Source organism: Lipophrys pholis, assembly GCF_963383615.2.
Source record: "Lipophrys pholis genome assembly, chromosome: 15".
Classification (NCBI taxonomy): domain Eukaryota; kingdom Metazoa; phylum Chordata; class Actinopteri; order Blenniiformes; family Blenniidae; genus Lipophrys; species Lipophrys pholis.
In genome coordinates, this window is record NC_137642.1 from 16,172,106 (window position 1) to 16,198,782 (window position 26,677).

At 43.3% G+C, this 26,677-nt stretch overlaps 1 protein-coding gene across 1 annotated transcript in view; it reads right to left on the bottom strand.

Annotated features, from left to right (window-relative positions):
• The window catches only part of unc5b (unc-5 netrin receptor B), a gene marked incomplete at both ends in the record, with an annotated part of 49,804 nt that overhangs the window by 15,661 nt on the left and 7,466 nt on the right, over window positions 1-26,677 (bottom strand). The window lies entirely within an intron of this gene.

The window sequence follows — 26,677 nt, forward strand, 5'->3', positions numbered from 1 at the left end:
GCTGATCGCACATTATCCCATGACATTTCTGATGTGACACGTTCATCCTGGCAATGCCGCCAAGAGCCTCTCCTGGCAGGGAGGCTGCAGTATTTCTGACCTCTTCAGTTGGACTTGTTACTACCCTAATGATGGAAAGACTCCAGGCAGCAAATTATGGCTCCAGTTTAATTAGCTACCACAGGCCTGCATGGCAATAGATAGATTTACATATTTGTTTTCATTAAAACTACAAGGGTCACCATGCTTGTTTACAGTGTGTTTAACAAATACAGGCAATTTGCAGTAGTTCTATTGGCTCAGCTCAGGCAGGCAGGATGATATAGGAGTGCCAAAGAATCTTGGTCAAAGGATTTCAGCATAAAAACTCCCTCTTTCTTTACAAACCTCAGTTCAACTTCATGGGGAACTTCACATGAAAACAATTGGTTGTTAATGCCTGTTGGTATCCAACGAAGTACATGATCAGAAGGGTGCTATTTAGAGTCTAAAGTGCAGTAACTGTCATAGCTGTTACATTTATGATCAGTAATGAATTAATGCACATAATAATTTCTAAAATAAAAAGTTTCATAAAACAAATATTTGTTGGAATCTGAATGTCTTGTAAAAACTGTAATTATTTCAATTGTAATTAAGAACTGCATATTGTTGTTTTCCTGATAAAATGAAACTTTCCTGAGTTAAATAAGCTTGCATCCTGTTCCCTCTGAAACAAATAAAGTGTGAATAAATATTACAAAAGACTTATTTATTGTATTTTTGTGAATATTTACTGAAAATATATGGCAGTGTATGCTTACGTTAAAGACAAATTATAAAAAAGGCACACGGGAAAAAACATATATGACAAAATGAACCAACCAGAATTCTCTTTTTTGAGGCAATGTAGATTTGTCTTCAAACAAATTGTATATATATTTTTTGTATTCCTGGATAGTCAGGTGATCTTTATGATTATTTTGAACTGACAAAATAAGTGTTTATGGATGTTATTCTACTATTATAATGATATACAAGTAATGTTCATGTTTTTGAGATTGCAATAAAATGTTTCTTTCTTTTTATTTTTAGGCTTAAATTTGTTTTTACTTATTTTGATGTTGAAACAAACTTGGGTCAAAAGCTGAATGCATTTGGTGAATATTTCCACTTCTAATATAAATTCTTCTACGAATGATGTGTCTATCAGCTGGGTTATGACCTGTTGTACGTTATAAAGGCAGGAAAGCGCAGGCAGATCAGAGGAGACCTTGTTGCATAATGAATGTAAAAGACTGGCCAGCAGTTTGTCTGTAAAGGATTCCAATATCCATCTATCCATCCATCCATCCATCCGTTTGTACAGATATTTAACAAAAGCTTCTACAAGTCAGCAGCTGCAAGTTTTTTGAGAGTGTTTTCATATAGTTTCTTCGGCCAAACTCTTCTCATTAGTAACCTTTTCAGGTACTCCAGGTTCTTATAAAATGTTAATGGCTTTGGCCTTCCAATAGAAAAGATTGTTCCGCTTATGAAAATGATCTAAATTTAATAAGCATTAAATGAACAGTGGAGAGCAGGGGATTGACAAAGTGGACTCCAGTCAGGGGAGTCCAAAAAAGCTATAGGCTCATACAATTTGGTGCATTTTGTCCGGTTTGCTCTCTGGCGCGCGCACACACACACACACACACACACACACACACACACACACACACACACACACACACACACACACACACACACACACACACACACACACACACACACACACACACACACACACACACACACACACACACACACACACACACACACACACACACACACGTGCAAGCATGCAGCACGGTAAAATGGGTAACTGCATTTTCTTACAATATTGTCTCAGTTTTTAAATCACATCCTCTGTATTCAGCAGGCGATCAAGGAAGAGGTGTGAGAACAAATCCAATCGCTGTCTCAGAGTAGGATCCAGATGAGGCAAATATGCTGAGTTCAGTTCATAAAATGCATCAGGGCCACTCCGATCAGTTATTCTACAACCGGGGAACAAGAGAAGCCACTTAGAAAGATAACCAGCCCTATTGGGAAAGTGAACGATTCCCCACTCCCCATCTCAAACCTTCCCTCGATGAGTTTTGTCAGAGAAAATATTGAAAGTAAAGAGGAACATGAAGCGAGAAAGAAGCAGGAGAAAAAAATGTGGCAACTTCGGGCACAGAGACGGCGCCACCTCTTGATTCAGGTCTCTTCTTGTATTCAAAAAAACAAAGGACTGGCTGAGCTAGAAGACACTGAAGCAGCGATGCCCACAGCTCATAGCTGGGCAGTGCAGTGGCCACAGGACAGACAGAAAGGGCAACAGCTGCTCCAGGCCTCACCGCCATCCAGGACAGACCTGTCATCCTGTATATGTCTCTGCCTTTCCCTGCTCTGTGTCTCAGCAAACACATTCTCCTCCAATCACTTGTACAAGAAACTCACCGACTATGACTATGTGTACTCGTCAGAGTGGTATCTAACAGTCATGCATGTTCAGATGAGTTTAATCTTTTGAGTGAAGACTGCTCTCTCTTGAAAAAAGAACAAAAAACCTCACAATTCATCGGTATATAGATGTATAGGAGCGAGAAGACATTGCAGATCTCAGGAAAGCTGTGACCCCTCCCAAAACCTGAATATAGTCCTACTTGAGTGACAGAAACCATATACACAGGTCGTGATCCCGATCGACCCCACCGGACACACAAGACACTTCTTCTTCTTCAGGTTCAAGGGGCAGGGCTCAAGCACTGCCGGCTCCTGGGTGCACCTGCAGCCCATCCAGCTCAGAGCTCTTATACCACATGTTGCTAGCGATGCATCACCGGGTTGTTGTGTCGCTCGCAGTCAAGCCGTCTGTTTGCCTCGCTTCTTTCACTCCTTATCTGACCCCACTACCACACTTTAGTCTTGACCGAGGTCACCTCACCATGAGCCCAGTTCCCTCCCTCACCTGCTCCACTCAAACTCTCAGTTGGGGGTCCACCCAACACTGGCATGTGCCTCACTGGCGCTTTTCCCTTTATTTCAATGAATGATACTTGTTGAGCCTTTGCTCCTCCTTTGCTCTAGAGCTTTCTTCTTCTGTCATCATCATACCAAACTAGAGGATCGCCCTGGACGTCTTCAAGTGAAATTACCATAATGCCAATATGTAAGGTTGAAATTACCTCGGGTTATAATAATGAGAGTAGAGCCAATGGATAGAAACACAGCTGAAACTACAAATACTGAAAGTTAAAACAAATATACAATCAGTCAGTCGGTCACATGGGGGAAAACTACAATGTATTTGGGAATATGCAGTTCGTAAAGATCCAACTGAGCATCAGAATTGGAACCAAAACAGCTTGAAGTGACTGAACTTGGTACATTTCGCTTTGAGGGTTTGAAGAACTGTGGATGTCATAGATTTTCACATAAAACTGCATCCTGGTTTACTGAAAATGGTCTGGAAAAGAGATAATATCCATTAAGCAACAGTCCTTCAACATGACAACTCATGACAATCCAGGTATGCAGAAGATCGTCTTTCATCTTTCAAGGTATAACAATCCAAACGAGCTGTAGCAGCAAAAGACTACCAAGGCACTTCAGGCTTTTTAGCCAGGAGATCAAAATTCGCAACGTTTGTATATTATAGGAATAGTATGGTGTGACCAACATGAAAACATTGGCACTGGAAGACAGAAATGTAAAGGTTCACATATAGAATGGATATTGTTTATTTTCTCCTGAGAGGACCAGCTTTTATTTCAGTTCTACCAAAGTGACTGTATCACAGTGAACTGTATTTCCACACACACACACACACACACACACACACACACACACACACACACACACACACACACACACACACACACACACACACACACACACACACACACACACACACACACACACACACACACACACACACACACACACACACACACACACACACACACACACACACACACACACACACACACACTTCATTTAGCTCCCAGAGGTTACACTCTGGCAAATGTGAATGTTTACACTCAATTGAAGGTGTGCAATGACATAGCGCAAAAGTACGTGTGTAGACAAAGACAATACTAATATTGGAAGTTAACATGTTTCATTGTGATGCTTTACTATAAGTGTGAATCACATTCTTCACTGTGCTTCTTTCATAATTCTTCCCTCTCCTCTCCCCTTACTAAGCCGTCGCCTCCAGTCTTTCAGACTTTGAATTCTCTGTCAATAACCAATTGTGTCACCCCTACCCACACCTCACCCCCGCTCCTTCCCTTTGTCCAGCATTGATCGGTCGGTGTTCAAACATCGGCTGAAAAACACAGGCTGTCACTCTTCAGGCGCGATGAGAGGGGGCACAGAGAGAGAAAAAAAGAAATGGCAGCAGAAAGACAAACAGAGGGAGACGGTGGTTCAGTCAGAGACAGAATGGGAGGAGAGCCCTGCGCATTTGTATAAACCTCCCTCTCTGTGCATTGTGTGTGTGTGTGTGTGTGTGTGTGTGTGTGTGTGTGTGTGTGTGTGTGTGTGTGTGTGTGTGTGTGTGTGTGTGTTCTGGGGCCTGCAGAGAGGCGCAGTTTAATTAAAACACTTTTGGATGACAGAGGTAGGAGACAGACAGACAGCTTCTTTCTCTCCCCCGTCTCGCTCTCTCTCTCTGGGAAAATGGAGCTGAGGGTTTAAAGTGGAACCTGTGTTTTTGGACCAGCATACAAACATCCATCAGAGCTCAGCAGCTGGCAATTTGTGCGGAATGGAGGAGCCTTAAAGACAAGAACTCCTTGCCGTGCAGCACAGCAAGTCTTTTATTACTCTAATGACAGACAGCAGACAGCTAGACAGCAAACACAGGCTTCTGGGTATTCTTCTCTAGAGCGTGCTCGCACGCACACACATACGTATGCACGCACGCACGCACAAGATGACAACCTATGCTTATACGATACATTCTCACCCACTCTTATTCATATATGTGAAACATAACTGTAACTGAAGGAGTCCCCTTCCTTTGTGTGTGGTGAAGTGCAGAGCTTCAGTGCGCTGCAACTGAGAGTCGGAGTGACAGTGGTGGAGCCGGGCGACACTGGAAGGCAGGACTGTGTGGGAGAGAGACAGAGCGGATCTGGGGAGAGGTGACAAGATGGGAAGACAAGAGGGCTGGCCAAAGACAGGTCAAGAGACACTCAAAAACAAGTGCAGAGGAGAAAGAGACAATGCACACACACACACACACACACACACACACACACACACACACACACACACACACACACACACACACACACACACACACACACACACACACACACACACACACACACACACACACACACACACACACACACACACACACACACACACACGGCTTCTGTTATAACTGGTAAGGAAAATGAATCACAGCAATGTCTGTCTTTGTCTCAGTCTGACTATGTTGTTCTTTTTGCCCTCCATCATTCTCCACCCTCTTTTCTTTTGCCTCTCATTCTCTCACATACACACCGATGACTGTAATTTTCTTAGCCCCTGTGCCTCTAGCCAGAGTGGAGTCTAAAGCGTCTGTACTTTATCATTACCTTTACAGAGTTAGTCATTACTGTCCCCTCCAGTGCCCTCACAATCCCAACACTGCACTCAGAAATGGAGGGGGGAGCAGGCATGAGAGAATAAAGCACAGGAAGAAAAAAAAACGTTGGAGGAGCCAAACAACACAGAAGCACCATAAAAGATATGGGGTCAAGTTGTTTTTGGAAAGATCAGGAATTTTTCCACTTTTTCTCATTTTTTGGGGGTGGTGGCAGGGTGGTGGTGGGGTTCTATAAGGTCAAAAACAAACAACAGCATAGTGTCACACCTCCTCCCCACCGCCTTTTAGTTAGGTGTTCGACATGGAAGTGCTTTTCTTCTTGCCCTCCCCTGACTCCATTCCCATTTTCCCCCTGCCTGCTGGATTGAAAGCACTTTGTGGAGCTCCAGTTGACTTCAAATCACATCTTACAGCCTTAAATGCAAACACATATCCACAAAGATAAAACTATACCCTAAAGCTATATATGAAGCACAACTGGCTTGCTGAGCTCACTAAGGACTAACAGCTGTGACAACAGGCAGTCAAATATTATCCCTCTGCTGGTGACAGGGAAAACAAGTCCAATTAATATAGTGATCGGCAGCCATTATGTAACATTGACTGGCTGACCATATACATCATTCTTACTCCATCTACCTCATTATCTTCATTCTTGCAAGGAAGCCCCAAGGTACGAGTTACACATGCCACACACACCGAGGAGGTTAGAAAGAGACAGAGATGAATGGAGGGCGACAGTCTCTCCTTGCCTTCCTTAAAGGACAATTATATTACGTGATTGATATTCACACTGACCTCAGCCTCATCATGCCTTGAAAAAAAAATCCCTAAAAGAGGAGAGAAACCAGCAGGAAGAGGAAATACGTTAAGCGATGTGAAGACTAGAAGTGAAAAAAAAGCTTTTGTTGGATTTCAGACTTGTGAGTTGATGGAAAATCACCACACGTGTGACTGGTGCGAGCTCAGTGTGTGCGTGAGTGTGCACGTTTGTTGCCATCAGTCAGGGCATGAGGCGACACGAGTGCAGGTTGCAGCGACACAGCATCACTTCTCACATCAACAAAGGCAGACGGAGTGTGAGGACTCATGCGGCTCACCCATCTGACTGAACACGCACATGCACACACTTACGATTCAAGCAGCCAGGGGTGGGTGGGGAGGGGGTGGTCATCTTTTAATAGGAAGTGCCATCAATTCATCAGCGACTTACAAAGATGCTGCTTTTTTTATTTCATCTTGACAGCTGAAGAGCAACTGGAGGCAGGAAGCAGAACTTCCAGCTAAGAGCGGTATACATGCAACTCCGTGTGTTCTCTTGACACATTGACCCTGAAAAGCTCACAGAGATGTGCACCTGAGGTAGCTTCACATGGCTCTGCAGCCCGTTTCTTTGTACTCAGCATGTGACTCCATAACTAACAGAGTTCATCCCTCGTGCCAGCAGGCACACATATTCCACTTCACGTTTTTAGTGCCTTATTTTCCCGCTTCTTCTGCCTTAATGTTTTTATTTTTCCAGTCCAACTACCTAAGAACTTGAGACAGTTTCGCCTAAAAAAAAACAACAAAACCAACAGACTGCTAATCAATACCAACGGTTTCCAAAGAATTTCACATACATCTGCGTAATTACAGCAATTACAGTTTTGCTGATTACTTGCAGTCTGCTCTGCTAAAATTCAACGGCAAATCTACACATTTGCATGTCTGCAAGGTTTTGCTTAAGTAAACCTTTAACCCGTACATAGTGAAGTGTACAGATAAATTACTACACACACAGACATCTGAGCAGCCATCTTTCTTTTTATCATGTAGTGCCCCAGTGCCTGTGACTCCGCTGGTAGAGATGGCCATCTTCTAATCCCAAGGTTGCTGGTTTGATGTCCCATCTCACCTTGATAGTGGAGTCCTTGTGCAATCCAATGAACCATGACTTGCTCCCAATAATATGGAAGGACCTTTCATAACAGCGGTTTCATGTATGTGAATAAATGTGTATATGAACGGTTGACTCACTGATCTTGTAAAACACATGGAGACAGCTGAAGTGGTCAAATGTTCTACGCAGGTGAGGTCCATTAAATGTTAGTTGCTACCTTGTTGTTGACTAGTCTAAACTCATGCTCAATTTGCTGGGCAACTTCAAAAACCACGCCACACAAACATGTTGTGAACATTGGAGCAGGCTGTTTGTTATGGGAACTTGTGAGATGCAACTTGTTGGAACGTCATCCTATCAGCGGCCATGTCACACCTTTGATTGGTTCCAACATGGTAATGAGGCCACCTGCAGAGTGGCTATTTCTGTATGGCGTGAAGCCTCCCATTTCATCAAGATACGAGTGCGGGCATGTAATTAATTGTGCAAAGCATGTGTGCAAGCAAGTTAGTGGAGATGATATCTCTGTGAGCCATGGAAATGCAGGAAGAGGAATACTAAGTGTGTGTGTGTCCTTGCTTTTCACTATATATGGGGTCTGCAAACTAAGGTCACACATATTTGATATGCGCTGCATCCACAAGCATTCCTCTACACATTAATGTATAGCGTCGGAGACCTCAGGTTAGGGTTAAGGTCAGTGCTAGGGGATCCACTTTATCCATGAATGCCTGCACAAAGGTAGCAACACAAATATGTGTGTATTTGTGTGAGTGTGACAGAGGGAGAGAGAGCATGAGACAGAGCTAGGTGACAGCAGGCTGCAAAACAGATTGGCAGAGGGGGAAGGCCGAGCAGGTGATGGAGATGCGCTGTGACAGAAATGCTTCGCTTGTCCGTCCAGCACGTCCGGGTGACAGGAGGAGAGACAGTAAGCCTGAGGACATGGTGGCACACATGTACACACATGTATACACAAACAGTAAATGCAGAGGTTTGCTGTACCTCCTTTAAGGAGCTGTTATAAAAGTGTTATCCCACACTTCTAGTTGCAAGGTGTGTTGCCCTACCACCCTGTAATTGTACATGAAGTGTTACCTGCCCCTTTTCAAAAGGCTCACCTTTTATTGTTTTCCTTTTATTTTTGGTGTTATAATTACACTTCAGCCCTGTCTGATGGTATATCAGCAGAGAAACCCATAAACACATTGATGTAAACATGACATCTAACTACATGGTAACAGGAGGTAAATAAGGGTCAGTGTCAGTCAGTGGTGCTTTGCTTTTTTTCTTCTTTCTTTTCAACACAAACACACTCACACACACCAATGGAGGCGGCTGTCACGCAAGGCGCTCAATCCATCAATTGGGAGCAATTTCGTGTTGAGTGTTTTACACGCGGACAGGGTGAGATGGGGAATCGAACCTGCAACCTTACTATTGAGACGACCACTCCACCAACTGGGCCACAGACGCCCCCATCAGTCAGTGGTGTTTCTGACTGATAACTGGATGAATACTAGGAGATTTAGTGGCCGTTTCAAATGAACCCACACTATATTCAGACTGCAAGTGTGAAAGAGGCAGGGCGGGTGTGTCTGGAACAAACTAGGATTATATTTACCCTCTGTACATGCAGCAAACAGCCTACTCTAAGTGAGATTCTGTGACTGTGTTTTTAAATGTGTGGGTGAGTGTGACTGTGAGAGTGGGAGCAGTAAGAGGATTTGTGCTTGTGTTGTAGCTGTGAGCCCACTGCCGCTACTGGAGCCGTTGAATAGAATGGGGGGCTACGTGGTGGCTGAAAGTGTACTTTGTCACAGCTAGGGGGCGCCACCCCCCATGGAGCTCATTAATCACAGCCTATCAAAAAGTGGCCCTGTGCTGTTTGTATGTGCCCTGACGACCACCTACTGCATGGGAACACAGGCATACACAAGCAGCACTATCAATCATTATCAAAAGTGGAGAGGGAGAGAGAGATGGCTAGAGGGTGGTGAGGACGTAGGGAGAAAGAGCCAGAGGAGACAGAGTGGGTGAAACAATGCTGTTATCCTCTCGAAATTACAGACCAATGTTACAGCTATTACTTAGAGGTCAATCTCACGTGGCAGAATGAACTCTTTCCTTGCCTGTGTGTGTGTTTGTGTAGGCATGACTATAAGTGTTGAGTGCAAGGCGCCACTGCTTGTCTGCCCCACCAATGCACAACTGCTTGATGAGAGTTGCGCAAATCTACCCAGAGTGGCTGGTTGCCATGGCAGGTATTCACATGGAGCCGTCTCCTCTAGGGGGCTGCAGTCTACACAGTTATTAACTGTGGTGCACACAGTGCAGCCGCACACATGCATGCATGCAGGCATGCACGGTCTGTAGTCTGTCTCCACTGCTCTTTGTTTTGCTTCTTCACTTCCTCCATTTGGAAGTCTTGTTCAATATCTGTCCTTTTCTGTCACTGATTATCTCACGATGACTGTGTCTGAGTTAGTGTGTGTGTGTGTGTGTGTGTGTGTGTGTGTGTGTGTGTGTGTGTGTGTGTGTGTGTGTGTGTGTGTGTGTGTGTGTGGGAAGTCTGTGTTGTGAATAGGTGAGCAGTACAGTGGGATGAGTGTTTGGAAGCTGGGGCCGTTTAAATGGCCGTAATTACATGAGAAGATGAGCTACATTCCTTCCTGAGGGCTGGCTGATTACAGGCCTCTCCTCTCTGGGCCCCTGTAATTACCCACCCTATCCTGCCTCCCCTCCCCAACCCTGTTTCTCTCCCTCTGTCCCACTGTACTTGAATCAGTTCTGCTCTACCTTGTCGGGGGCTAGAGGAGCTCTCCACCCAATGCCCCCCAATCCACCTCTGTCCCAACTTCAGAAACCCTCCACCTCTCCTTCACCTCACCAGGTCACTCTAATGTCCTCTCTCAGACCTCCTTGAACTGATGACTCTTCACATGCACACTTTTTCTCAATCCTATAGACATTTCAGAAAATGACAATATTTTGTGCTTTTTGCCTAACTTTGCCCCCTTTTTAAAACTTTTTTTTTTTTACATTGTTTTTAAAAGATACAGAATTACGCAAGGAAAAACATACTTCACAACAAAACCCACAAAGGTCACCTCTGTATGACTGTGACTAGTACTGCCCATACCTCAGGCATGTTTCTAAGAGAGTATAATTGCGAGTAGGTACAGGGGGATACTCTTAAATGCCTGTAATGCTGATGGCCACTCCTTGAGACAAGACAGCTCCTGCCTTACAGCTAAATCCCTGCGCTCATTCACTCACCCCACTTTTTGTCCCTCTCACACACACACTTAGGCACAGAATAAGGGCGGGTTTGTGCGCATGACCTCACTCATACACAAATCTCAACAAAACCAGTAAGTCCACCCGAGTAAGAGATTACGGTAAAACTGGAGACACACAGACAGCCAAATTACACGTCCTTCAGCAAAATTGTTGCATTAGCCAACAGACTGAGTTCCTGCTACCCTTTCATTTGTTGTAAGTAGATAATCGGCATGGGACTCGTTTACATTTTTTTCATTAGAGCTTGAAAAATGTAAAGTTTTTCCTTTGTTTTTGGATTACGATGTTTAAGGCTATGGCTTGAGGCAAAGTCACATAACAATGTGGAAAGTCAGGAAGCATGAACTGTGATTGTAAGACAAGTCGGCAAAATGCATCACAACACATGTGTTTTTGATTATTTGATATGACAACCCATGTCCCTGGAGAGGGGAAGACGCTCAGATCAAACTTCCCGTACAAATCACATCACGACACTCTGAGCAGGTGATAATGAAGGAAGAGGAGAGTGTTAGTGTGCTTACAGAGCTGGAATGGGGGGCTGGGCAAGGAGAGACAGAGAGAGAGAGAGAGAGAGAAAGACAGAGTGATGGGCAGAAAGACGGAGAGAGATAAAGCTCCAAGACATTATAAGGGGAAGATGGATGGATTATAAATGTAAAATCTCAATTTCTTCAAGTATTATGAGGACAGAGAGCAGAAGGAAAGATGACAGAAATAGAGTGAGTCAGGGAGTGAATTTCTGGAAAAGGCTGAGAAAATACAAGAGAGGTGTTCAAGTACAGGTAACCTACCAAACGTAAGGCATGGATAGAGGGACAAAAGAAGCAGCAGGGGGGGAGGAGAAAGATTAATAATGAGGTATGTAAGTAGGTAGCCAGACATAAGGGGAAAGAAGAAGGGAGGATTTGTGTATGGAAAGAGCATAAGTAGAAAGAGATTGATAGAAACACTCCCTGGGTGCAGATCAAGTACAACTCTTGATTGGTGTGAATGCGTGTGCATGTCAACTGTGGGCATTGGCTGTGGTTGCCATGATTGCCAGTGCTGTTAGAGATGCCTACTGCTGTAATGTGTTGTGACAGGGGGTGATTCTTGTGACTAACTGCTTTGGCAGGAGAGCTCTTCTGTCATGCTAATGAACAGATGAGGAGATGAGCCGGATTGACAGTGAATCGACAGGCCACATGCATGACCACACACACACACACACACACACACACACACACACACACACACACACACACACACACACACACACACACACACACACACACACACACACACACACACACACACACACACACACACACACACACACACACACACACACACACACACACACACACACACACACACACACACACACACACTCACACACACACAGACAGACAGACAGACAGACAGACAGACAGACAGACAGACAGACAGACAGACAGACACACACACACACACACACACGTTTCTTTTTACCGTGTTTGTCTATAATAGTGAATGAACAGGCCTCACTACTGCATACAGAAGCTGACACACTGGTGGAAGCTTCTCCACTCGCAGATATCTAGTTATGAAGTGTGACAGCTTTGACAACACACAGACCAACAGAATGAGATGAAAAATAAAAACATGTGCATACACAGAAGCATAATCACACCCCACACAAACACTGCGGGGTTGGCGTCACTCTGTTCCTTCATTGCGTCCCCTTGCATCAGAGAAATCCCTAGATGTGCAGTAGACAACAAGCCACATGCTGTCGAGCGCATGTGTGTGTGTGTGTGTGTGTGTGTGTGTGTGTGTGTGTGTATGAGAGACGGACAGTTATTACTTGTGAGGTTTGTAGATTAGCCCATAAAATTGTGAAATGTGATTTAATGCACCTCCCCACCCCCCAAAAAAGAAGAAAAACAGACAGGGTTCAAGGAAAAAAACATTTGAAAACTTACTTGAGAATTGACAAAGATTAGAGACCTAAATCTAATTTCCAATTACTAATTAAACGTAGATGAGATAAGCGCTTGGATAACATCATTAAGATGAACGCTGTAAAAACAAGTCTGACATTCACAGGATATTAAAATGGAGCAAAAAAGACAGAGATAGACACAGACAGATAAGGAATAAAGACCAAAAGGCAGACAAGGAACAGTAAAGATTAGGGCACTAATAGGCAGAAAATCCATGTTGGAGGAGATAGATGACGAGAGGTGATGTGATGATAGCAGGGGAGGACAAATGGAGAGGCAGAAGATAGAGGTGAGATTGAATCTCCTCACTCTGTAGAATGTCTGGGTCTTGCAAGCAAAAGCAGTCCTGTGCAGAAGCTAATGGCTGTTTTATCCTTTTGATCTTTTTCCTTCACTCCCTTTATACCCCACTTCATCATTCTCTCAAAATAAATTTCACTCAGAGCCGCGACTCGGACACAGTCACTCAAATCAGGCCAAAAGCAGAGAGAGGAGATTTCTATCCAAACCTCTTTCTTTTAGTGAACAAGATATAAATCCCTTGTGCAATGTTGTTATCTTATTTTGTTATGGAAGCATTATTCCTTACATTCACGCAAAGCCACATTTTCCATGTTTCCCTGAGGTTATTCCAGTGCTTCGTCATTTTTCCAATCCAACAGCAAGAAAGAAAAAAAATACAGAAACAAGAGGAAGTCCAGCTTCACAAGGAAATGTGCAGTTGAAGACAGGAAAGGGAAAAAAGGAGCACACTTTGACTGCCAGGTAATATCAGTGCAGTGCAGCACCAAAACATAAAAGTAATAACTAAAGCAGAAGCATCTCGCCGACTATCACTCTTTGCTGGGCCAACTTTTCTGTATCTGACAATCTGTGTGTGCTAACAGATTGTGAAACAGTGAAAACTGATAACTCTGTGCTGCATGAAGGGAACGCTGCAGAACTGGATAGCCTGGGAGTCCGTCTGCTCTTCTCTTCAAATGTAAATCCTGTTATGTTTCAGGTCAAAATATTGGTTCTTTCCCCATGATGTGATGAGTCAGCATTTGTGCATCAATCATTCATGAGGCTTTAGTCCCTGCCTGATGTCAAAGTTTTTTTCGCTGTCCTTCGCTGCATCTGTGGGGATGCGTCCTTGACCAAAGGACAGGGTGGGGAAAATGGGCTGGAGCAGAAAAGAGGGCATCCCGCAGCCTCAAGCCAGGACCGGTATGACTGGACTGGCAGGAATGGCATTGATGGAAGGCAGTGATGAAGAAAGCATGACAAAAATCCCCTTGGCACGGATAAATAAAGTAGGCGGTTGAGAATGAGGGTGAAAACTTGCTTGTGTATGTGTGTGTAAACTGGAAGAGGGAGAGAGAGACAGAGAGAGACGGTCGGTCGGGAAGAGAGGCGCAGTGTCACCCGCCAGACGCCCCGGGCCAGCACAGACTGACGGTGACACTGAGTAGCCAGAGTGTGTGACACTGTGACAATAATGACGAGAGACTCCCTCTCTCTCCATTTTCCTGGCTACTTCTCCTGCCAGTCGCTAGTCCTTCTGCTGGCCCCCCCGCAGCGGGCCAGAGCTTTCATACACACAATGGTGATGACTCCTAATCTTGGTTTGGGTCAAATCGAATTGGCAAGCAAGGTGTCATGATCCTGCAAAAACAGAGTCATGTGGAACTCCTGAGAAGTCATAAATAATCTCCAAAAACTTTTCGTTTTTGTCATCGAAGTGTGTAAAAATCTAAAAGGTCAGGAAAACAACTTTCCCGAGGAGGAATCACTATGCACTCCAAGCTAAAGAAAAACAAACTATCCCAAAGCTGTAAGACTTTTTTGAACTCTAAAGCATAGCACTTGTGGATCATGCGCACCACATTTCGCATATATCCATTCAGTAGTACAAATTGTTGAATAACTGGACAAAAAGTCAAGGGATCACCAGCAACATTGAGATTTAGGCTCCAAGCAACAATGAACTCTGGAAAAAATTATTAAATCGATCCAGCTGTTCATAAAACATGCTGGTCTAGAGCAATAACCAGCAAACATGCTCAATGAAATAGAAAGAATAATCCCTTTCAGATTATCATTGCAAAAAATGTCAAGACCAGACTTGGGCATTATATGCCCACATATGGTCCTTCGGGTGTCACTGACCAGACCAATGACTTCAATCTTTTTTTCTTTTTCTTTTAATGCATTACAACTGCTTTGCCTTGCATTTTGAAGGTGGCTGCTTTATTTATTTTCAGACAACGTGCTTGTGGGTGTAGCTTTACACCTACATTAACTTAATAAAATAAAGTAACACATAATGTACTGGTTTTTATTAGTAAATGTAATAATACAGAGCAAATGAGTTCAACTTATGTCTTGGCTCTAGACAACAATCCAAGTTTTTTTGTGTGGCCCCTAAAAGAAATGGATTGCTCCTCCTTGGTTTAGACTTTAGAGAAGCAGGCTTTGGTGTCCATGCAAAGACAAAGTAAGCCTTTTCTGTTTAACAAGTACTTTATTCTCTTGTTGCTCCATTGATGCTGGTCAGCAAATCAGGTTTTTAATGAGTAGCATCCAGATGTGTATCCATGTAGATGTCGGACAAGCACGGAAAGAAATAGCTTCAGTTTGAAACTAAACCTACAAAAGGAAAAAAAAAAATCATTGACATATGTTTTTTCTTTTCAGCTTCAGTTTTCTTCATTTGAAAAAGAAAAAGAAAAACAGAATCAATGCTATATTTTTGTCATCGTCTTCTTCTTCTGTGTTCGTGGAGTCAAGTGAGGGGCACAAAACTGTAGCTCCAGAGAACAGCAGGGCCTCAACTCAGTCTCAGACTCCAATGGCCCTGGCCCACTGAACCTCTCACAAACCAACGGCTGCCTGGAGTCACAGCTCCTCCTCTGCCACGGTCTCCCAGCAGCCTTGTCTTGTTTACACTGTACATTTTTTTCTGACCCGTGTATGTTTTTGGTGTGGTCCCTTGTGTGTGTGGCATAGGCAGCCTCTCGGTGCCCTGTCTTCCTTTTCTTCTGTTTCTCTCGCTCTCTTTTTCTCTGTCTTTTTTCAGCTTCATCAAGCCAAGGTAGCAGTGCTGGTTAAGAGGTTTGTGTATCCCATTAGGATGATGAAGAGGCCTTTCATCAGTAGACTCCCTCCGGCCGGGCGTTGACAGGAGCTTTACCTCGACAAGCCTCTCAAACACAGCGCTCGACATGAGACAGCACCAAGCGAAGAGGTCTGCGGGCGGTACACATACTCACTGACAAACACTCACTGCTTGGTCACACAAACAACCACACACACCCAAACAGGCTCCGAGGAAGAGAGGAAAAATAAAGAAATCCAAGACTGGAGCTTTTCCGAAAACTTTTCACTTCCAATCTTATATCCATTTGGAGCCAATAGGGATCCTGTATGAGAAGGCGAGACAAGAGGAGACAGCAGAAGAGGAAGGAAAGTCTTGACTAATTCTGACTCGGTACTCTGATCTATTTTTAATCACTGCCAAGCAAGGACTAATAGTGTAACGGCCGCATAGGGCTCTGTCCAGATGGGCACAGCAATTTTTCAGGAGAGGGAAGCGCAAGATGAAGATGACAGAATGTAAGGAGAGAAAAGAGGGGGGGGGGATAAGAAAAGAACAGAGAAGATGACAAAAATGGATGGAGAGCACATGGGAGAAAGGAAAAGAGGGAGTGAGTGAGAGACAGAGATTGATAAAGACACAGCAGAGGAATAGGGAGGTGAAGACAGATGAGCCACAGGAGTTAAGATGACCTGGATTCATAGGAGCTGTATTGATTACTTAAGGATGAAAAGCCAATGAAAGAATCCTGTTTATAGAGTAGATAAATGAGCTCAAGATGCCAGAACTGGTGAAAGCAACAAAGAGAATGGACACATCCAGAATTATAGCTGTTTTACCTGAAAGCAACATGGAAGCATCTCGATGACAGATAATACAGCTGGGTAAAAAAAACAAAATAAAAATCTGTGACAGGTAGAAGGCTTGAGCTGTTTGTGTATAGACTAGATTTGCATGAGAAATAAGAGCACACATGCAGCATATGGGATGTGACATGATCTGATGAGATTTTACTCTGTTGTTAATGGCAATCTATGGAATGTGTATTTGTACACTGTAAGCGGGTTTCATGAGCAAACAAACACATACAGTCAGATACACAACCGACAGGCCTATCTTCTCTTTAGGAGACTGGATTATGGTGCTCCACATAGATTACCTCTGCATAATCGCTTCTGAGAATTTTACGATTAAAGTACAGACGCCACTCAAAGATGCAGCATCAAAGACTCACAATAAAATTACTCAGAGGTAGCACATAAACCCAACCCAATGTATGCTTTCCTCAGCCGATCATATCCAAACATTCAGTGATATATACATACAAAACATGGTAGGCATCTGAATGAAATGAGTCTAATGGTACCTGCTCTTACGCTTCTGTCCGTTTAAACATTGTCGAAGACAGTTGCTGCTTTGGGAAAATACAAAAGCTTTTAAGGACACGCGTTGTGTGGTGCCAATGTGTCAGAAGACAGTAAATCATTATTATGACAAACATGCATTCACCGAGCGGTCTGTTTACTCACAATAAAAACATTTTCAGAGAATGCAAGAATGCATTATGCGAACAAGCCACTCAAAGTCAATAGAAATAAGCCGTAAATGCCACTCTGCCGAATGCTGACAATTTTTGTCATATCATCTTTAAAGAAAATATGTCAGAGGATTTGTAAACAAATTTGATCTATGTAAATTCAAGCATAACAAAAGAAATCGTACTGATGAGAAAAGCTAGATTGAAACTAATATAGGCAACAAACAAGACAGATCTCTGCCAACCTATCTATTTTATATACCTGATTTATAACATGTAGGGTAGCAGAGGGTCTGAAATTAATCCCAGCTCACAATAGGCAAAGGACAATGTACATTCTCAACGGGTTGCCAATCCATCAAAGGGCTAATATGTAGAAACTCTCTTACACAGCTTTCCACTCACAACCACAGGCATTTCAGATTCACAAATTTCCGGTAGTCTTTGAACTGCAGGTGGAAACCAATAAACTCCCCAAAATACCCACACATGCTCACGGAAAACATACGAACTGCAAAAAAAGGCTCCAAGCCCAAATCAAACTGTTGAGTTCTTGCTGTAATGCAGGAGCGCTAACCGCTACACTACCAAGACATAAATGTGTAGTGCTAAAACGCTGTGCGCTGACAAAAATTCACAGCTTTGCAAATGCATCTTCTGTGCACCAAGGTGCATGAGCAGTGAACCGTCCTCGAGTCCTGGGAAGCCTCAGGTCTCAAAGCATCACGTAGACTTCCTGCTGATGTTGCTCAGATCCCAGCAGCAGCTGTTTACCACACACTTAGTGCAAAAATGAAGAGGACATCTGTGTTTTGGTGCGCTATATTTTCTTTGAAAACGTTTGGATACTTTTCTATACATGCCGCACATAGCCTCTCGCCGCCAATGTCCCCTGAGTAACAGAAAGCCACCACAACCTTCAATGTTGGCTTCATCACACCCTCCATCCAGGGGCCAAATTTATTGCCATGGCAATCCCTTTTACATTATACTGTATACAGTCATTGATCCAACATTTATACGAGTACTGAATAGAACAGTTATATATAGATGGATTGTGAGAGTGTATGAACTGGTGTTCAAAGAAAACCAACACTACAGCAGTATCAGTTCAAAACTTTTTCATTTCCTCTCTGTGATGTCTTCAGCCTCTCTAATACTTCTGGCCCATAGAGCAACAAGACAGGTCTTCAATAGCCACACTGTGCTGGAAATCATAAGAATAGAACAGCTTGACCCTCATATGGCTGTGGTCAGCTGGGTCATTTGTGAAGTACAATGACCGTCTGCAAACATAAAGGTGTTTATATTTCTCCCACAATTTACAATCTATTCAGCTTGACTGACTTCACAAGCTCCATTTTATTCCGACAAAGAGCTGGCTTCTAGTGTGTGTGTGTGTGTGTGTGTGTGTGTGTGTGTGTGTGTTGCACAGACAAAAAGTGCGGGGAAAACATACATGAATGTATGGTTCCAGATTAGATTAAATAAATAAATGCGATATGTAAGCTACTTTGTTATTTTCCTGAACTGCATCATATGCAGCACAATGGGATGGCTGTTTGAATAGTTAACATGCTAGCGCCAGACCAAAAAGTAAACAGCGGATGACTGATGTGAATGAAATGAGATGCTGTCAGTGCAGCCTCTCTGCAAATATGCATGAAGCTAAAAATGTATTCCAGACGCCGAGGCTTTATCAACTCCGCAGCAATCTCAAGCTAGTTAATGAAATTCAATATTCATGTAGAGGCTTCCGTTTTTCTGTTATCATTGCAAACACTGGCGCACTCATAATGTGTCAACATTTCAAACTCGGTGCAAGGCTGTATGTCAAAGGTCACAACCCTCGGTTCACTCTGTATCCCAGCTTTCAGAGCTTGATATTCTAATACCTTCAGGGCTGCGCTTCACTAAGACCCCTACACTAAACAGATAAAAACAATCAGGAATGCCTTTGGAAGGTCCCTCCGGATGTTTCCCACTGCTTCATATTTCTGGGACTATTGATGACCTCCCACCTCCATAACACATCTCTTCAAAGGTGGCAACACTCCCAACTATTCTGTGTATGTATGTAGAAACAGATCCCAATCTCTATTTAATTACCCCGCGCAGATGCTCGCTTCTGTCCCTACCCCATGAAACATTACACTGCGCACAGCTAGATTACTCTAAAAGTACAAGCACATTAATATACATTACAGTCTCCAATCATTTTAATGGCCGTGGAGACACTGAATGCAATCAGTGGAGCAAATACCAAAGACAGAAAGAGGGACAGAAAGACAGAGGGACGCACAGAGCATAGGATAAAGTGAGGCTACCGCTGTACTTAAGGGGTGTGAAAATGGAAAAGAGAGAGCGCAAGAGGCAATTTTGAACAGTGAGATTCATCATGCCATCTTGTTTTAGATTCATCATGTTCTGAGGTGTTCCATATCACGAGGTGTGGAGATCAATAGCATCCATTTACTGAGGTGCTGTTCATCTAATCATCTGCGGCACTGATGCCCACAAAAGAAGCTTGCGACACACACCTGGGCCTCTGGATCCGTACACGGTGATGAAATGTACACTGCAGCTTGGTCTGTCTTCAAGTGCCAAACACAGCACAAGCATAGCCCCCATGTCTCACTTCCTCCATCTCCTCCAGCTTCATATGAGCAATGAATCCAAGGTTCACCTCCCCTTCCCTTTTTCTTTCTTTCTCGCTCTCTATCCTTATCACATGCATGAGGCTCCCATGTGTTTTGCAAAAGTTGCGTATCGTGTGGTCCATTAGGAGTCTGAGGTGTGTGAGGCACAGAGACTAAAATATCCACAGCACTCTGTTTCTCTCTCTCCAACTCATTGACTGAGTGCCTGAGGGCAACATCACAATAAGCGCTCCTTGTCCCTGTTCCCCAATGCAATTCTATAATTCATCTTAATTGACAAAAACAAGCAAGCAAAGGGGGGGTACTGTGGGGATGTAAAGTGCAGGTCATGTAATTTTGGGGCTGAGGGACCGAGGATATGTTTAGTGTGGGGAGCCTGTGAACGCAGGTTCTTGGCATTGCAGAATATCTCTTCTCCCTCACATGACAGTGAATGAGGTTTATTATTTCATCAGACTGAAATCAAAATAAACGTATAAAAATTTATTTAATTGGTTCAGCCAAATGCACTGTGGGAAAATTAACTGATATTATATGTGTCAGCTGCATGCAATATTTTAAAAACAATACAAAAGGATATTGTTTGTGCTACAAACGTAATGAAGACTGGAAAATATATTTATATCTCCTGCACTCACTGTGATTTTACGCATAAACTGTAATTTATTCAAGGGTTCTCTAGTTAAGATTCTTGAGCGTGGAGAGAGAGGTAAAAGGCAGATGGCGCTTAAAAACTGTCTTAAAAACGCAGACTAAACATGACATCTGAATATCAAATTGTTGAGCAACTTTCGGGCCAATATGGCAACTCAAATACAGATGGAACGCCAGCATTAACGGCGCAAACGCAGCCTTCCTTTGGGTAATTAGCAGAAAATTCTGTTGGTTTTTTTTGTTGTTTTTTCTCTATATGACTATCAAAAGTTAAAAATAGACTTCAGGTGATTGGTTGGGTAAAGCAGAAGAGTGTTTCAAGATTGTAATTATTTATAATCAGCATATCTCTGTTCTATTTTTTATGTTAAATCACTGCAGGATAGATGTAGAAAAGAAGGATTTCAACATCGGGTGCCACTGCGCATAGCATGTACACCCCCAGCTGTATCAGAGAATGCGTTTTGCAAAACTGCAGCAGTGTATGATTTGTGATGTTTTAGTTTTTTCATCCACCGTCTGGAGAACGCACTATCTAGGGCAGTGGTCAGCAGTTTTAATCAATTTTCCAAACACAGGAACACTACGGTAGTCAGGAAATCCCTGTGGGACAGTGGGGAATGGACATAGTAATAATAATAACACAAAATCTAATCTGAATTATGCTCTAAAGAGATTAGGTCAGAATAATCCCCAGAATAAACACAAACGGGGAGGAGGGGAGGCTGCTAGTGATCAAATACAGGGAGAGGTTGCTGCATCTCCTCTGTGTGGATGTTTTCACTCCTGACAGTGGGATTTGTGTTCAATTGTGCTTGACTTTGGCTGGAAGAGTGGCGGATGTTTTACTTTGGGACACAAACCTGTTTTCAAGGCTCAGAGAGACACTATTATTAAAGTACAATCAAGTGATTCCGGTTTCATAGCTCAGTCAAGCATTGATTCCCTCAGTGTTGTAGATTGATGGTCATCATCAAGTCAAGGAGTGGAACTGAGTGAATTCATTTCCAGATAGGATTTAGATTCATCGGAACATGTCACCAACATCAGCTTGTGTCACAAAGACAGTGGGCTGAGAAAGGAACATGGCAGGTTTGCATTCCGGTGTGATCAAATGACAATAAAGAGGTGCCAGAATGAAATGCATAATACAATCAATCAATCAATCAATCAATCAATCAATCAATCAATCAATCAATCAATCAAATACTTTATTTATCCCCAAGGGGCAATTGGGCAACTGACATGTGAGGCCTCTCGTGCTGCCTTGTAGGATCCAAAACAATTTTGAAACCTTGAAACAGGGCAAGATTTAAGATGATAACATCAGCAGTGTTGCTAAAATTTTAGGTCCATGTGGAGAAGATGCAAAACTTGAAAAAAATCCCCACTCGAAATAACAACTTTGCAGTAGAACATAACACTGTTACATCATGGCTTCTCATGATTCCATTTGACTACGTGAAGAAAATGAACATACTTGATAAGATGTGTTAATTGGTAACATCCGAAGGTGTTAAAACGTTTTTCTTTTTTTTTTACCTCGGAACGAATTACCTGCTGGCTCTTCTTCTCTAAAGAAGGTGTATGTCTTTTCCTTTAATACCAGCAACAACAGGCGATATTGCATAACAGTGTGAACAGCTTGATTTAGGTTCATTTGCTCAGTTTATTCTTCTGGGGCTTTCCCTGTGTTGACTCTGTGGAGAGGGTTCAGGGATCACAGCGAACAGGGCCAGGGCACGCCTCGAGGTCACACGCTGCCTTTCTGCTGAGCAGGCTATTGTCAGGCAGCTGCATGGCCACACCACTACAGGCCTATTCAGCAGCATCAGCTAAGTGCAATAGAGGACCTCTGTCTATTGTCTGACGCCAAATCTGTATGTGCAGCAGAAGAACACTCAGTTCATCTCCCAGTGAGTTCAGAGAAACAGTTAAGTCTCAATGAATGGGGGTGGATTTACACAAGTAAAAAGACACGTTAAACACATTCAGACCAAGTCCCGCTCTCAAACAAGAGAGCGGCTGGACCTGAGGGACCTCTGCAGGATGGGAAACCACACTGTATGATCTCAGTTTGCTTCCGCCAGCACTCAAACCTCAAAGAAATGTATTGGGGAGAAAATGAGAGACAATACCGAAATACTTGTTTTTACTCTTGCCCAGTGCATGCATAGTAAATACAAATTTAACCAATACCCATTCAAGCCTGTCAAATTACTTAGCATTATATTCTTCTCTCTTTTGTTAGATTTATGTATTAGGGGGCAATAAAGCATTCTAATGTTAAAGTGGACAAGAGACCTCTTGCAAGGCTCGCACATTAGCTATTCCCAAAAGTGTATGATCATGCACTCAAAATGGCCATATCGTACTCAGTAAAAAAGCCATCTGGAAGCATCAGCTCTACTACGAGTAGAATTAAGTCAGAGTGCAGTGACTTTCTCATTTAAAGTGCCTCAAAGAGTCCCATGATTACCTTCACCGAATGCAAATGTGCTTTGGGCCAATTAGAGGTTGAGCCAATACCAATGTAAGGCCATAAAAATCCGCCCTTCCATAATCATTCAACAATATGACTCATGGGTAAGATTGGAACACCGGCCTGTAAATGTGTCATGATTATGACTTTGTACTTAAAATGAATGGAGGAGTTGCATATTTCATTCCCATGGAGCTGGAACCGGGCCATGCACATGTTAGTGTCAGAGCTCCTAATGAAATAAATAGACTTGTGATAGTACTTATTAGGTCTCCATAAGTGGCAGGTAAAGACAAGGGCCCTGTGGTGGATCAAAGGCAGTTAAATGTCTCTTTTTAGATCTCTCCTCTATCAGGAGGTATTTAAAGGGAGAGGGGGTTGCTTTTTTGTTTGTGGAGACAGACGCCCTCATCCAGGATGTCTCTGTGTAATTACATGCCACAGAAGACCTTCATTCCTCTTCTCTTCACAGACAGAGATGAAAGACAAGAGAGACAGAGGCATGTAATCGCTCCTCTGACTGAGAAGAGGGGGAGAGGAGGTGAGGGACACAGAGAATAGAAGGACAAAAGGATGGCGAGTGGTGGTGGGGTTTTAATAAACCACCCCTGTCTCTTGTTTACAGAGTCTCCCCCTCTCACACACAGTCCCCTCCACTGAGGTTTTCATTATTCTCAGAGTTGCCTGCTCCCTGCCTCAGGACAGATGTGTAAATTGTTGTGCTAATGTAAAGTCCTCTGCTGAGCTTAGAGGAAGGGAGATTTACACACTCCACACCACTGTATAACTGTCACTCACAAACACACACACAGGTGCATGAAGAGACACACACACACACACACACACACACACACACACACACACACACACACACACACACACACACACACACACACACACACACACACACACACACACACACACACACACACACACACACACACACACACACACTCACACACAAGGGGGGTCAAACAAGGGAACTTACAAACTGCTGCAGTTTCACTGTAAAACTGATATTTTTCCATTACAGGGATTATTTACTCTCAAGGGCAAACACTACAGTACTTGTTAATGATCTCTCTTTGCCTGCGAGGTTAAGTGGAGGTGGTGTTTCGAGAGGATTTCATGTTTCAAAGGGTTTCAAATTATTTGCTTGTTTGGAAACGGTGTTCATCGTTCAAGAGTAATATGAAAAGACAGATGCAGGTAGGTCCCAAAAGACAGTTTCATTGTATTTACCATAAATACTAAAATATATTAATATTCATTCCTATATTTTCCCCATCCATCCAGTATATTTCTACGGGTGAAAAGGAAGTGTCCTAGTGTCCTTTCCATAAAGTCATTGTGAACTTTTAGTGGCCGTCAGAATCCACACTGCGAGACAGACAATCCAGACACACATTGACACTTAATTAGGTATTCATGCCCGCAAATAAAACAAATAGCAGGGTGAACATGGAAAATCCATTCAGAAAGTCATTGGCCCAGATATAAACCAAAATTCGCTGTAGACATATCATTCTTTTTATATGACTTTTACTTCACTATTCATTCAATGGGTCAACATAAAATTGAATGGGATCCTCATTTAAATTGATAATTGTGAAAATGATTTCACAAAATGTACTTGTTTGGTTATTGTTTGGGCTGCCGGTGTTGCTACAAACTAAAACGAAACAACATTCTAAAGCCCTCTGATTACAATACGTTTTGTAGATTAATGGAAATTTGTTTGTTAATTAATGTCTTATGTGTGCTGAATTTTTTTGAATTGAATTGAATTTTTTGGGGCGTTTCATCCACTGTATTTAATTTCAACACCTCATACTCACAGTGGCATTAATAACTTGTGTGAAAGAATGATTAAATAAAATGATTTCTGTTTTTTCCAGTTGTTATTTATTGCATGTGTGTGTGTGTGTGTGTGTGTGTGTGTGTGTGTGTGTGTGTGTGTGTGTGTGTGTGTGTGTGTGTGTGTGTGTGTGTGTGTGTGTGTGTGTGTGTGTGTGTGTGTGTGTGTGTGTGTGTGTGTGTGTGTTTTCTTTACTCTGTGTTCTCCTGGTCATATGTCTAATGCTCTCTCCATCTCGCTGTCCCTCCAATGGCTCTGTGGCCTCTGAGGGAATCCAAACAGTCCATCTGTCCAAGAATCTGCCCGTCCGCCTGTCTTGTTTGTCTGGCTCTCCACAGGTATGTCTGTCTGTCCCTGCGTGATGCATGTTTCCTTTATCAAGCCGCAGCAGATGAAGGCAGGAGCTGGCTGCAGCGTGAAGGTTGAAGCTGGAGCCAGCGAGACACTGCTCAGTGTTTAATGATCCACTATAACTACAGCTATTCATCTCCCCCAGAAGAACGGTGAAATGCAGCAGAAAGAGTCCTCCGCTGAAGATACAGCATCATGCTAAATCATAACCTCCCAGCCAGCACTGGTGTAATTATATGAAATGTGTTTCTCATGCTGTCTCTTCATGTAGAAATATGTTACTTTGAAATACAACAAGCAAGGATGCAGTGCAAATTACTTCAGTACGGAGCAGCGCATGATGACAACATAACATCAGCCGGTGAAGTTGTACATCAAGCAATCGAACAGAAACATTCGCCACCCGTTGATAAACAGCAATACATTTTATTTGTTTGTTGTTGTTGGGTTTGGGTTTTTTTTTTGGGAGGGGCGTCGTTTGTATGATATGCTGTGTCACACACACACACACACACACACACACACACACACACACACACACACACACACACACACACACACACACACACACACACACACACACACACACACACACACACACACACACACACACACACACACACACACACACAGGGTGCTGAGGGGATTGCAGCCGAGTGAAGCTGCGCAACAGCAGCAGCAGAGTCAGAACAGAGACACCCAGAGTTAATGAACCCACACCAGTCAGCATGGCTGTCCATCTGCTTTCATAATCCCTATAAACAGCAGGCCACGAGTGCTGCTCAACCAGCCACACACACACACGCGCGCGCGCACACACACAAAAACAACATATTGTCATCCTAAATATCCTATATGAAGGATGAGATCTGTTCATGTGCTTTTGTGTGTGTAGGATTGAGGATTGTAGGGTATTGCAGTGGGGGTGGGGGGACTTCATATATCCATTATAATGCCCATGTGCCTTGGCGTCGCTCACCAGCTAATCTAAGCAGAGTGGCACAGAGAGGTGAGCGTGAGGTCGGCTGTTGAGCCCATCTGGTCAGCAGCAGGTAAGAGGCTTGGAACACACACCCGCTGACACACTTGATGCGTGTGTGAGCTCATACACTTAAATCTAAACTTAATTACATGCAGGTACATCTGCCTCGTAAGATCTTGTCTTTCTACTTCACACACGGTGCTCGATTAAAACGATTCCTATCTGTTCAGCGGCTGATGCCTGGTAGCACTTCGCAGAGTACATCACATCACATAACACCTGGAATGCTGAAAGTAGCAAGAGAATAAACC